This window comes from Dermacentor andersoni, chromosome 3, assembly GCF_023375885.2.
Source record: "Dermacentor andersoni chromosome 3, qqDerAnde1_hic_scaffold, whole genome shotgun sequence".
Lineage (NCBI taxonomy): Eukaryota > Metazoa > Arthropoda > Arachnida > Ixodida > Ixodidae > Dermacentor > Dermacentor andersoni.
Genome location: NC_092816.1, coordinates 99591915 through 99603793, shown reverse-complemented (window position 1 = coordinate 99603793; position 11879 = coordinate 99591915). Strand labels below are relative to the sequence as shown.

Here is an 11879-nt window from a genome sequence, read left to right as displayed (position 1 = left end):
CACGGTGGAGAGTAGTAATTGATAAAGGGAAACTGAGACATCCGCCCAATGGGTAGCCCTTGCTGCAAAGGAAACCATAGTTCAAGTTTTTTGTCAACTGCGAGGCTTTTCTCTCGATGAACCCGTATGGATTTCTTGTGTGGCAATTGCTACGATTGGGTGGACGTCTCATTTTCCCTTTATTAATTACTTCTCTACACCGTGCGGGTTTCCGCAGAACTACTCACGTCTTTGCTTCGAGTTGTTTTTAAGTTCGGCTTCGCCCTACCATCTGGCAGCCGCCTGGTTAGCTGAGATGGTAGAGTGGCTACTCCGGAAAGGTGGTGGTCCCAATTACGAGTCCCGGGTAAGGACGAATTTTTCTTCAACTGCGAGGCTTTCTTCCCGAGAAACCCGTATGGGTTTCCTTTGTAGAAATTGCCGCGATTGAGTGAATGTCTCATTTTCCCTTCATTGCGTTCTTCTGAATGAACCACAAAAATTTCAGCTGGTGTGCCTCAAGAGAGTTTGAAGCAATTTAAATATATATAAAATAGTTCTTCGAACATCCTGCAACCTGCTGTACTGCACAATATAAGACAACTTGCCTCTTTAACTTGCAGATACGTTTTACGTCATAACTACTTGTCGAATGATGTTGACAATTCAAAAAATAAATAGCCATGTCGGGTGCTTGTGTAAAAGCGGTCATAAATTAGAATGTTCTGCAATTACTAATACGGCATTTTTAGCATGTTTTAATGACGCAATTATCGGAAGCTTTCTTTGCGTTTGAAGGAATAAGGAGGATAGGCTTGCTTACCATGGTGACTTTAGAGCTGCTGTTGAGCCAACTGCTGAATCTGTGCAGTTCGTGTGCCCTTTTATACAAAAAGTCTTCCTTCACGGTCTCCTTCAAGGTTAAAATAACGAACGAAATTGACCAAAAAATAGATTCTAAAACCGTTTTGTTATTCCGCGTGGCTCCGTAAAAGAAGCAAAACAGGAGTTACCTGTGACGGTGGGCATTGGCCAAACCGTAATAAAGCACTGCGCCTTAGCCTTGAGAGGACGCTTATGAGAGATCTCAAAAAAGATATGGGAAAAAAAAAATCCTGGTGAGCTGCTGAGCGCAGCGTAGCCCTGCAATGAGGTGTCACGTAGCATCGCTTGCTGTAATGCGAGAGGAGAGTAAGGCGTCATTGTGGAGCACGTATTACGAGTTCTAATCGGCGAAAACAGGATCGTGAACAGCCACTTGCCCATGACGGAATCCAATGTATGCGAAGCGGGTAAATCAATCCTCTACACCAAAGTTCAATGCGCAGCTTTGTCTGGATTTCTTATCTAATTACGCGTGTAATGTCACACAATTTTTATGAAATTGCAGTGCACTCTTAACTGGATTGGTTATAACAGCCAATTATTCAAAATTGCGATCAGTTATATGTAGCGTTGTGCTATTGCGCATTGGAATGGGGGAAGCGTGGGGGATGGTTACAAGTGACTAATGTTTCGTGCGATATTCCTGGCCCTAAAATTATGCGTGAGCACTTTTGAACGTCGAGATAGTTGACGCATTTTTAAAGATGTCAAAAGTCCTTAATGAACGCCAACGATAGATAATGATCTCGTCCCAAAACAAATTGCATGGTGGTGCTATGGGTGGCACGTCATGAAAGAGCAGTGTTGACATATGCGGGTGTGGTGGTTTTGTTAATCTTAACCATGTAACGTATGAAAAGCAGCAGCAATTTTATTCAGCAATCATGTCAAGTTTGCAAAGTACTTCACGCGTTCTCACGGCAGTCGATGCTCACCCGGCATTTTGGAGATTTTTCGCAATGACTTTGCTTGGTGTGATGCGGTGCTAGTTTGGTGGGGTGCGTTACTGGTGCTACATTTGTACTTAGTCCTGGCAGTGCTACCGTTGTGCACGTGAAGTAAACCTGTAATATTGAATCCGTCGTATATGAAGCGCTGTTATCGTACTCTGCAATTTTTACTTGGGCATAGTAAATCTAATGCCTATCCTATAAAAGCACTTGTTATACGCTGTAGAGTCCTCCCCCAGCTCTCCTTAATTAAAGTTAAATTAAATTACGGGGTTTTACGTGCCAAAACCACTTTCTGATTATGAGGCACGCCGTAGTTGAGGGCTCCGGAAATTTCGACCACAAGGGGTTGTTTAACGTGCACCTAAATCTAAGTACACGGGTGTTTTCGCATTTCGCCTCCATTGAAATGCGGCCGCCGTGTCCGGGATTCGATCCCGCGACCTCGTGCTGAGCAGCCCAACACCATAGCCACAGAGCAACCACGGCGGGTACTCCTTATTTAAAAAAATAAATAACGTGCTGCTTAAGGAATATCAGGAATAATGTTTGATTGCGCTTTGAACAGTTAGAACACGTTTCTGTTCTAACTGTTCCCGTTTGTGAACACGGAAATGTGTTTATAAATTCAGTGCCTGTCACAGGAAATATTTCACTGCGAGTTTTAGTGGAGATGCGTTAGACTGGTATAACACATGTCACAGCGATTGACTTCTGCGTGTGAACACATATCTTAATTTGGGTGTGCCAATAAGCGAATCTTCTGGTAACAATCGAACTCTATTTGCTAATTTATTTGCATTCACTTCGAGGATTCGCTATGGGAAGTCATTTATTCGCTTTCATTCGACTGCAATGGACAACAGCCTTCACTCGACCGACTAAGACAGACCAATGTAAGTGGAATGGTGGTTGTGCACCTGGTCTGTTGCCAGAGCGTTCGCCAAGGCAGCTCACTGCTGTTCCATAAATTCTAGTCGTTCAGAAAAATTACAACTTATAATACAAAAAAATTACAATTTACAATATACAACAAATTACAATTAAGTGCTGCAAAGCTTTTTCTTTTAAGCGGACAGTGGATTAATATTATATTTACTTTGTTTAGGAATGAAAAAAAAATTGATATTTCATTTCTTTTTCAAAAGCCATTTCGTTCTATTCTCGTATCTGGTTTGGTTAGCAAATTCTATTATTTGTACACCCTGTCATTGCTGGTTAGTACATGTTTCTTTGTGATATGTATTTCTCACTGATTTTTCACTCTAGACAAGAACCCATACGTTCGCAAAAATATCGCACCAAATGCACATCGACTTGTCCTGCTTAGATGATGTTCGAAAGTGACAAATGCATGGAAGCAAATCAGGGTTTGTAGCAATTAGGATAATATATGTAAACGTTTTTGCGCAGGAACGCGTACAGCGCTTTTCCCTTACAGACAAAATGACGCAAGACAGGAAGCAGCGTACAATGTTATCATTCTATACTCAGCTAAATCATCTTCAGGCTGTCCTACAAATAAATGACGTCCATTGCCTCAATTATATTGGCTCTTTTTCTAACAGAAGAAAATTGTCCTTCTTAGATGACTACCCGTAGCCATAGATTGCCATTATCGCCCCAAGAAGTCCTGATATAGTTGTCGGGGACTTAAAGCGCCCATTGGAAAGTTCAATAGTTTGCATTTGCCAAAAAGCTTGAAGGCGAAGCCTTCTATTCCTATGATGAGGTGCTTAGTTTCAGTAACATGAAGCCGTCATTCAAAAGTTGCATGAAAAATGAAGAGTGTGACAGGACACTGAAGTATAGCAACGCGTTTTCCTTAGCTTTCCCATTGTGGTCACAGCAAGGGTGGTCTTGTAATGAGTTAAAGCTTCCGACAGTCTCGCTCAACCGCAAACAATAAACTAAAGTACCGCCACAGTGACATCTTTGGTACAGTAAATGTAAATGCAGTCAGGTATAGAGGGATAATATTCCCTCATATTTCAAGATACCTGTTGATGTCTCTTCGAAGTGTAGGTGCTGTTGCGCTCTTTAGGAAGCGTGCTTTTCACAGTGTCCTGGTTTTATATGAGAAATAATTGAAGCTTTCATTGAAACTTTCTGCGAGTTTCGATGTAATACTGTAAGCTTTCAAGCGCGTTCTTCAATGTTCAAATACTTAATAACGGAATAATGAGACATCTGCCCAGTCGTAGCAATTGTTACAAAGGAAACCCATACGGTTTTATCTAAAGAAAAGACTTGCAGTTGTAGAAAAGTTCGTCCTGGCCCGGGACACGAACCCGGAACCCCCGCTTTTCCGGGGCAGCCACTCTACCATCTCAGCTAACTAGGCGGCTAGCAGATGGCGGGCGAAGTCGAATTTATGGACAATACGAAGCAATGGTAAGAGTTTCACGTAATAGTTCGGCGGAAACCCGCAAGGTGGACGGAAGTAATTAATAAAGCAGAAATGAGACATCCAGCCAATCTTAGAGATTCCTACAAAGGAGGCCTATAAGGGTTCCTCGAAAGGAAAGCCTCGCAGTGGAAGAAAAATTCGTTCCCTTCACCTTGCGGGTTTCTGCTGAGTTATTGCGTCTTACTTCAACGACAAATGTAATCAATCACAATCCTCAACTAATATAATTGGCTTTACATATGCACGCGAACAACACCTCAGGCATTTGCGAGCTATAGCGTTAGATTTCATAACATCATTACACATTATGCCATGAGTTCTCCTAAAATGTTCATTCAAAGGAGGTTAAAATCTAGAGTAACAGAAACAGCCTTATGTAAAAGAGAAAATTGCGACGCTTTCTTATAGGCACAATGCAGGACGCGCCTACAAGTAGGCACTCCTGAAGAAGAATAAAAGCAACAAGTTCTCTTATCAACATGATTATGGTTTTTTATCGCTTGTCTTAAAAGCACGTGACGTCACTTTTTATTCACATACCCAAACTATAACTTCAACTAACTCGATAGTTATTAGTACTACTTGCATAGTCATATAGATATGCATTTTCAATAAATGACGTTAAAAACGTAGCATATCATGACCCCCTTACATTACTAGAGGGTAAAAATAAAACGCATTGCTTTTACTTATTCTTCATGTGTGTATGCATTTAACGTTTTTTAGAAATATTGTATGACACGGAAGAGCTCAACCACTATTCACAGTCATTACGACATGAAGCTTGCCTGTTTTGGCGGTGGAGATATCATGGGTTGATGAAGCTTTGCTTCAAGTTTGCAGCATTCCTTATAAAGCAACTCGTATTTGATGTCCTCATCAAATATCTCAGTGCATTTGACCGCGCAAGTTCTCATATATGGTGCATATTGAGATAAATTGATACGTTAATTTAAGAAGCAGCTGCATTAAGATGGACAATGGCGTGAAAGGGATACCCATAGCTCATAAGGTTGATAATAGAATCTGCATGCCGTCATGCCGTCCTCATCCTGCCGTTTCCATAGGATCGCCTAGCCGGTACGGTGCTTTATTGCGACTTTGCACGTGCACGACCTGCGTGAGTTGCCCGCACGACAAATTTGCACCGTGTTTATTTTGCAAAAGTATCAGAAATATTCCGTAACTAGAAATTAAATTTATTCAGTTTGTCCAGAACTGATTTCGCGTCTGGTAGTACCGTCTCCTTGCTGCCTTAAGTCGCCTTCTTATTCTCCCTTCCTCCACCCTTGTACGGAAACTGCGAGCGAAGTGGCGAGGTCTGCTAATCATTCGTTTGGTGACTGCATCGGTGCTATGTATTCTCTGTCTCCTTGCCCTATTTCCTCTCAACCATTCTGTCTACCTCCATTCTGGAATGTTGCATGTTAGCACTGTAGTGAACATGAATACTCGGGACCAAAGGAACATCGACAGTTCTCCGGGGAGGCGTTAGCTCGAGATTTCCGGGACTGCTCTTCCCGAAATGCTGCCAGCGCCCTCCCTACGAAGCAAAGTGAGGGGACATGACCGCTGGTATGAGACGAGCAGTCTGCTGACGGCGGCATAAACTTCTAGAAGAACGAAAGGCAGCGGGGAACATTTGCGACGAAGGAAAATGGCAGATGGCCTAAAACGGGCGCTTGCATCAGCAACTATGTTGCATGACACCGGGGCAAGGGCAGAGGAGTGCGGTGGAATCGCAGTGTCTTCAGCAACAAATACATTATCATCAGCGGCATAAGAGTCAAAAAGCGGGGCATCGCAAAGCGTTTGAAATTACACTTCAGCCCGAGAACAATCGATAACGACTTGATTAGCGGAAATAAAGTACCAGCCCAAATAAGGATCGTTGGAACAAGAATACAGCACCGAAAATTCGATGACGTAGAGGAGGCCGTTAACCACAACGCGAGCACTGCACATAGCCACAGGCATGTGCAATTCGTGCTGCCACCACCTAGTCGGTGGTGGCAGTACGAATTGATACGCTTGAAAGTAGCATCGCAAGGGCAAAGCTTGACACTAATAAGTGAAATTGCCGCGCGAATGTCGACGACGGTGAATGCAGCGATGCCGTCCAGATATACGTCAATAACATCACTCGGAGACGGGAGAGGTGTTGGTGTTTTCGTGGGTGATGCAGTTCCTGCCTCTCGAATAGCGGCGATTAGTTTTCAGGTTCCGGTGTAGAGGGACGCGACGACGCATCGGCAAAAGCAAGCGGCCTCGAGGCGTTGGCGAACGGTGGTCGACAAGAGGGCGGTCGTCGAAGTATGAAGAGATCTGGCCGGGATTACGAGGTGTAGAGCACGACGGGCACGGGGGAGCATATGGATCAGGGTCGAAGCTACGGCTCTAAGGTGGTGCGCGTCGATGGCCAAATCGGGTGGCATGACCAGGTAGACCACAGGGGAAACATATTGGCACTTTCTTCCAGATTCCCTTGTGTGGCTTTGGGTTCCAACTAGCCCTGCCGGCGTTTCATGCAAGCTTGTCGACAAATGTCAAAGACCCTAACGTGTTGTAGCGCAAGACATCGCCTGTGAACTATATCGTGGAGCCTGTCACGCCACCTATGGACCAGTGCTGTCATGGTCGTCAAACCGTTCACGCGCAGCGCCTGAAGCCCTATTACGGCCCGCTGGTACTATGTTCACCATGAGTCGCCAGAATGGCTCCCTTTCCGGTGGGTGCTGATTGTATTGATGAGGAACGCTCGGCGCTGTAGCCCGATCGCCCGTTCTCAGGGACGGCGCATGCTCGAGATTGCTAGGACTACTCTGGCCTAAACACTGCCAAGGCTGCCAGTTGTTCTCGCGTTTTGTACCTTGCTCACTGTAGAGTGCAAAGCTAAGCGCTGATTTTTCTGCAATGCTTTTCCAGAATGGTCACGGATAATTACAGCCGTCAAATGGGTATTGTGGCGACGCCCAAGGAGCTCCAGAGAGCAGTATAGCAACGCGATGGAAAGGTTCAATCAAGTTTCTCGCGTCGAATGTTCTCTCTGCCATGCCCCTGCCAAGTATATGCACGCTCTGAACCATCTGCCGACTCGGCGTGAAAGGCAGCGGCAGCGGCAGCAGCGGCAGCAGCGGCAGCAGCAGTGGTAGAGTCCAAGAAAGAGGCAAAGGAAGCTTCGCCTTGAAAAGCTGTTGCCTGGATAAAATCCCACTACAGTACTTGAGCTGTGGGAGGATTTGTAACAGAGATATTCAGATAAACTTTGACCACCTGCAGATTCTTTAACAGCGGTAGCATACACCGAAATGTTAATTATTCGCTTTGGTGGTTTGATTCGTTAGATTTAACGTCGCATTGTAACACTGCGGCTATATGAGGCGCCTTACTGTTGAGCTACGAAATAATGTGGACTAGGTGTATTTCTTTTACATGCCACAACAAGTTCATGAGCGTTGTCTGATTTATTTCCCATGGAAATGTGGCCCCCATAGTAGAGAGTTCAATGTACGTCCTTGTGCTGAACAGCATAACGATATAACTGGTCCACTCTGCCGAGTGGTTCCACTCCTGAAACACCAATTACAAAATTTATTGAAGACGGCCTAACACTGGTCATCTAGCTCATTGGTGGTAACGGTCTTGCTGCTGCGGGCACAATCGAAAAACGCGAAGTACTCTCATTGGTCATTAAGTATGAGTATTTCCCACGGTAAAGTCGGGTTATGTTCCATTGCAAATTTCAGGCGCAATGAGAGAGCCTGATATAAGTGAACTGCAGTGAACTGTTTTTTCGAAATGTTATCTACTACGAGGAAGACTAAAATGTATGCAGCGTCGTTACAGTATGCTCTGTTGTTTTTTCAACAGGACTGTTTCAGCGCTGCAGGCACCGAATTTGTTATAGGATAGTGCTCGTATGCTGTAGCAAGCCGCATAAGCGCGACGTAGGCAGCCTTGTACAATATTACGTCACATTCATAAATTGCATCGTGGGGAATATTTTCCTGCGTTAGCATTCTTAATATACTTCACGAACTTTGCGGAGGCCAATCATCTTGTATGTATGTGTGTGTGTGTGTATGTATGTATGTATGTATGTATGTATGTATGTATGTATGTATGTATGTATGTATGTATGTATGTATGTATGTATGTATGTATGTATGTATGTATGAATCCCAATGTTTTCCCTCCTTTCTCAGTGACTGGGTGGTCTATCGTCTAATAGGCAGCGCATCACGCGGCTGTGCTGAGGGAACAGTGTTCGAAGCCAACCGTCGCAAGAACTTGTGCCACTGAGTATGTGGCGATGTGTATCTATGTTGCGCTCTTCAACGAACATCTTTCACGCCGCCATCGGTCCCTGTATATGTGCGAGTGAGTAGGCACCACTTTTTAATTGAACTTTTTAACGCCTGCTTGCAGCACGGGGTATGTGCCACTCCGTCTGTGCTTGTCACCAATGAACCCCTTTGATGCCAACTTGGGCCGCCGTCTAGATGCCAGCAGACTTGAATCACTCTTCAATGCGCCTCTTTGACTCGAAACTCGTGTAACTTACGACGCGCCACTTGCGCTGTGTCGCTCTAGATTGACAAATGAATATCCTTTAAATTTCTCCAGTGCTGGGCGGTACGGAACGGACGTCAAATGCCTTCCTTAAGGGCATCATCAGAAGCCAACAAACAAAGACACCAAGGACAACACAGTGGAAATTTCTTGTATTTACTAATTTAATTTATGAAATAATAAATTATTGGCAATGAAAGGGGATGAAAAAACAACTTGCCGCAGGTGGAGACGATCCCCCGTCTTCGCATTACACGTTCCTCCTCCTTAAGGATAGCAACGCGCAGCGTTCACAGGCTGTGCCACAATTGCACTGGGCATGAGCCGTTCTTCAATCAAATTGTCACCATCTTGTGTCACCGAGCATATGCCACTGGAATTGCGGCAACGGGAGGGGAACAATCCTTAGCGTTCCCACGCGCCACCACGCTATGCATTTAGGAGGCCATTGACAGGCTTCGTGGTGGCGCAGTTACATGATAGCAAGAGTTATTAGCAAAATAGAGCCTCGCTTCAGTACATGCCTCGTGCATAATTCGTTTCGACGGTGACAACACCTTAGGACTTTGTATTTATTCAATCCAAAACGCACTACCATCCACAGTCAGTGCGAGATAGGTCCTGCTAAATTTTTGTATATCAGATGCAAGATTGTGCAAGAGATAGCGCAAGAAAAATGAACTAAACGCATCAGTTACACTGTGCTCTAAGATGTAGTTCCGACGTATTACTCGCAAATCTTATTATGTCAGAGCTTGTTTGCTAATTATTGCTTATACTATAAAGAAGGACAAAAAAGTACTATAGGGTCTAGTAACGTCTGCTGCCGGGCTAGTTGGTACATGGCTTTCAGAAATGATTTTAAGCGCAAGAAGTAGGACAATCAATTGCGATTGTAGTATTTCTATAGCATTTCTGAAATAATATAGGATCGTAACATGGTTCGTAATGTAATAAAATTTGTTTCTTATGGTTCATGTCCCAATGCTTAGGACCTAATAGCGTCTGCGACATCGCTTTCTTCAAAAACTTGGTTTATGAGCAATGGAACACCGTAAATAGACTATGCACCTGCCGGATTTTATTTTCAGGCTGCACTGAAATTGACATACCAACTGAAAATGAGCGACTTAATTGGAGAAATGGGACCACGCGCCCGTTGCCTTATCCTGTGTAACGAAGAAGAGAAGTTCCGCAAAGTTCGCTATCGCGCATTAGTCTTTCTTTTGCCACGTGTATTTGGGGCCACTTCTCCTTTCCTTTGCAATTCAAAAGAAAGCAATGCACGTGGCGAAACTTCAGGTCACTTGAATTATGTATGGGCAATGTGCCCGTTCCTATTTCTACTTCGGCTGCGCCCTCCTCTTCTGGCTGAGCTCCAATGATCTATACTTTTCGAGTTCACTCATTCGGTATTTCGCGATGCCTCTGAGGTCTCGGGTCAGTTACTTCGCAAAGCAACGTGCCACTGGCACTGTTTCGGCTGTACCTGACGGAGGATACTTTAAAACTTTACAGTGTCTTTAGTGTAAGTGCTGGGAGATGTCAGAGTAGATTTTACCTTCATGAAGCGTCTACATCCAGCGCTAGTAGTGAAAGAAAAGCCTTTCAAACGGCGAACGCGCCAAAAAAAAAAAAAAAAAAAACTGAAAGAAAGAATGAAGTTTCAGTGGTATAAAGAAAACAAGAAGCCATAGCCTCATTAACGACTCTATTTGTCAGATATGAAGCCAAATGCAACTTGAAACTTTTCGTCCTCGTCATCGTGTATAAATGCTATAATGTCGCATTATGTACACAATAGCTTTCCGCATAAACATACCTTTCGAAGCATATGCAGTATGATAAGCAAAAAGGAATAAGGAAACAGAAATAAAACCCGCTCCTTGTTGAGCCTTGTGTCTTTAAGGCACACTATAGCAAGAAAGTAACTATATAGAGTAAGCAAATGCCAGTAAGTAAATACTTCTTGACAGATTTTAGTGTAGCAGTGCGCTTTTTCCTTTCATGTGTATGCGCCCTAGCATAGACAACGTTATGTTTTTTCTAAAGGTAATGCAAATGCTAACGGTATTTCCAGAACTGACACAAAAACAACGAAAAAGCTGAAGTAACAAAAGCGGATGAAAAAATACGAATTTGCTGTGCGTGGGTACCGGACAAAGAGGCAGTCAAAAATATATGTATATGATTGCTGGAGGTCATATTGAAGAATAGCAATAAGAGGAGGAGGCTTCACGTGCGAAGAGACAAAGACCAGGGAGAGAAGTTGAATCATAGGAATGGTGGAGAGGTAAGTTGTAGTAACTTCTAGGATAAAGGATTAGGGGCAGACAAAAAGAGAAAGAAGGGATATGAGCTGATGAAATAACACAGCGAGTTGCTAGCAATCACTTCAATGTGTGGTACACAAACCGAGGTCATGCTACATAGTAAGTTCAGTGTCGCTGACTTATGCAGTGGCCCTACCGGCACATTTACCGGAATGCCTTTGAGTCCTTCGTATCCGGAGATCGGATAATGAACACTTGAATTTGCTTCTCTTGTGCATAACATTTCAGTTGCGGAGGAGATTGAAAGTGGTCGAGGTCATCGCATTGCCGGAGCCACTGCCATAACGCGATGATTACGTCTATCATGGCATATGTTTGTCTCAAATTTGGTTAAATATACATCTGCGCCACGGGTTAGCCCTCAAGGAAGAGGGTCGCTCTGGATCAGGGATCGTCACAAGGATGTTATCTTGCGCGTAGGGAGATGTCAGGTTCACCGCGAATGGTCTTTAGTCAAGCCCATCAAGACACATATAGTAACGAAATTTCACGGGAAATTAAGCTTTCTATATTGCCTGAATCGTGAGATCACCGCATTTGATCAGTGGTGCTTGAGTGGAGCAATATACGTGGTTACGTAGCCATGATTCCCGCGTATCATATTGGGCACCAAAAAGATGGTAGACATGTCGTTGGAAAGTCTTCGGGAAAAGTTCACAAACACAGGGCCAGAATGTACACCAGAAGCGCAGTGCACTTGTGTTGTCTAATCTTGTGCCACCACTTCGCGCTTTTCTTAAGTTTTATCGT

At 44.0% G+C, this 11879-nt stretch overlaps 1 protein-coding gene across 1 annotated transcript in view; it reads right to left on the bottom strand.

Annotated features, from left to right (window-relative positions):
• The window catches only part of LOC129387033 (uncharacterized), a 96302-nt gene that overhangs the window by 35843 nt on the left and 48580 nt on the right, over nucleotides 1-11879 (bottom strand). The gene's annotated exons all lie outside the window — the stretch shown is intronic.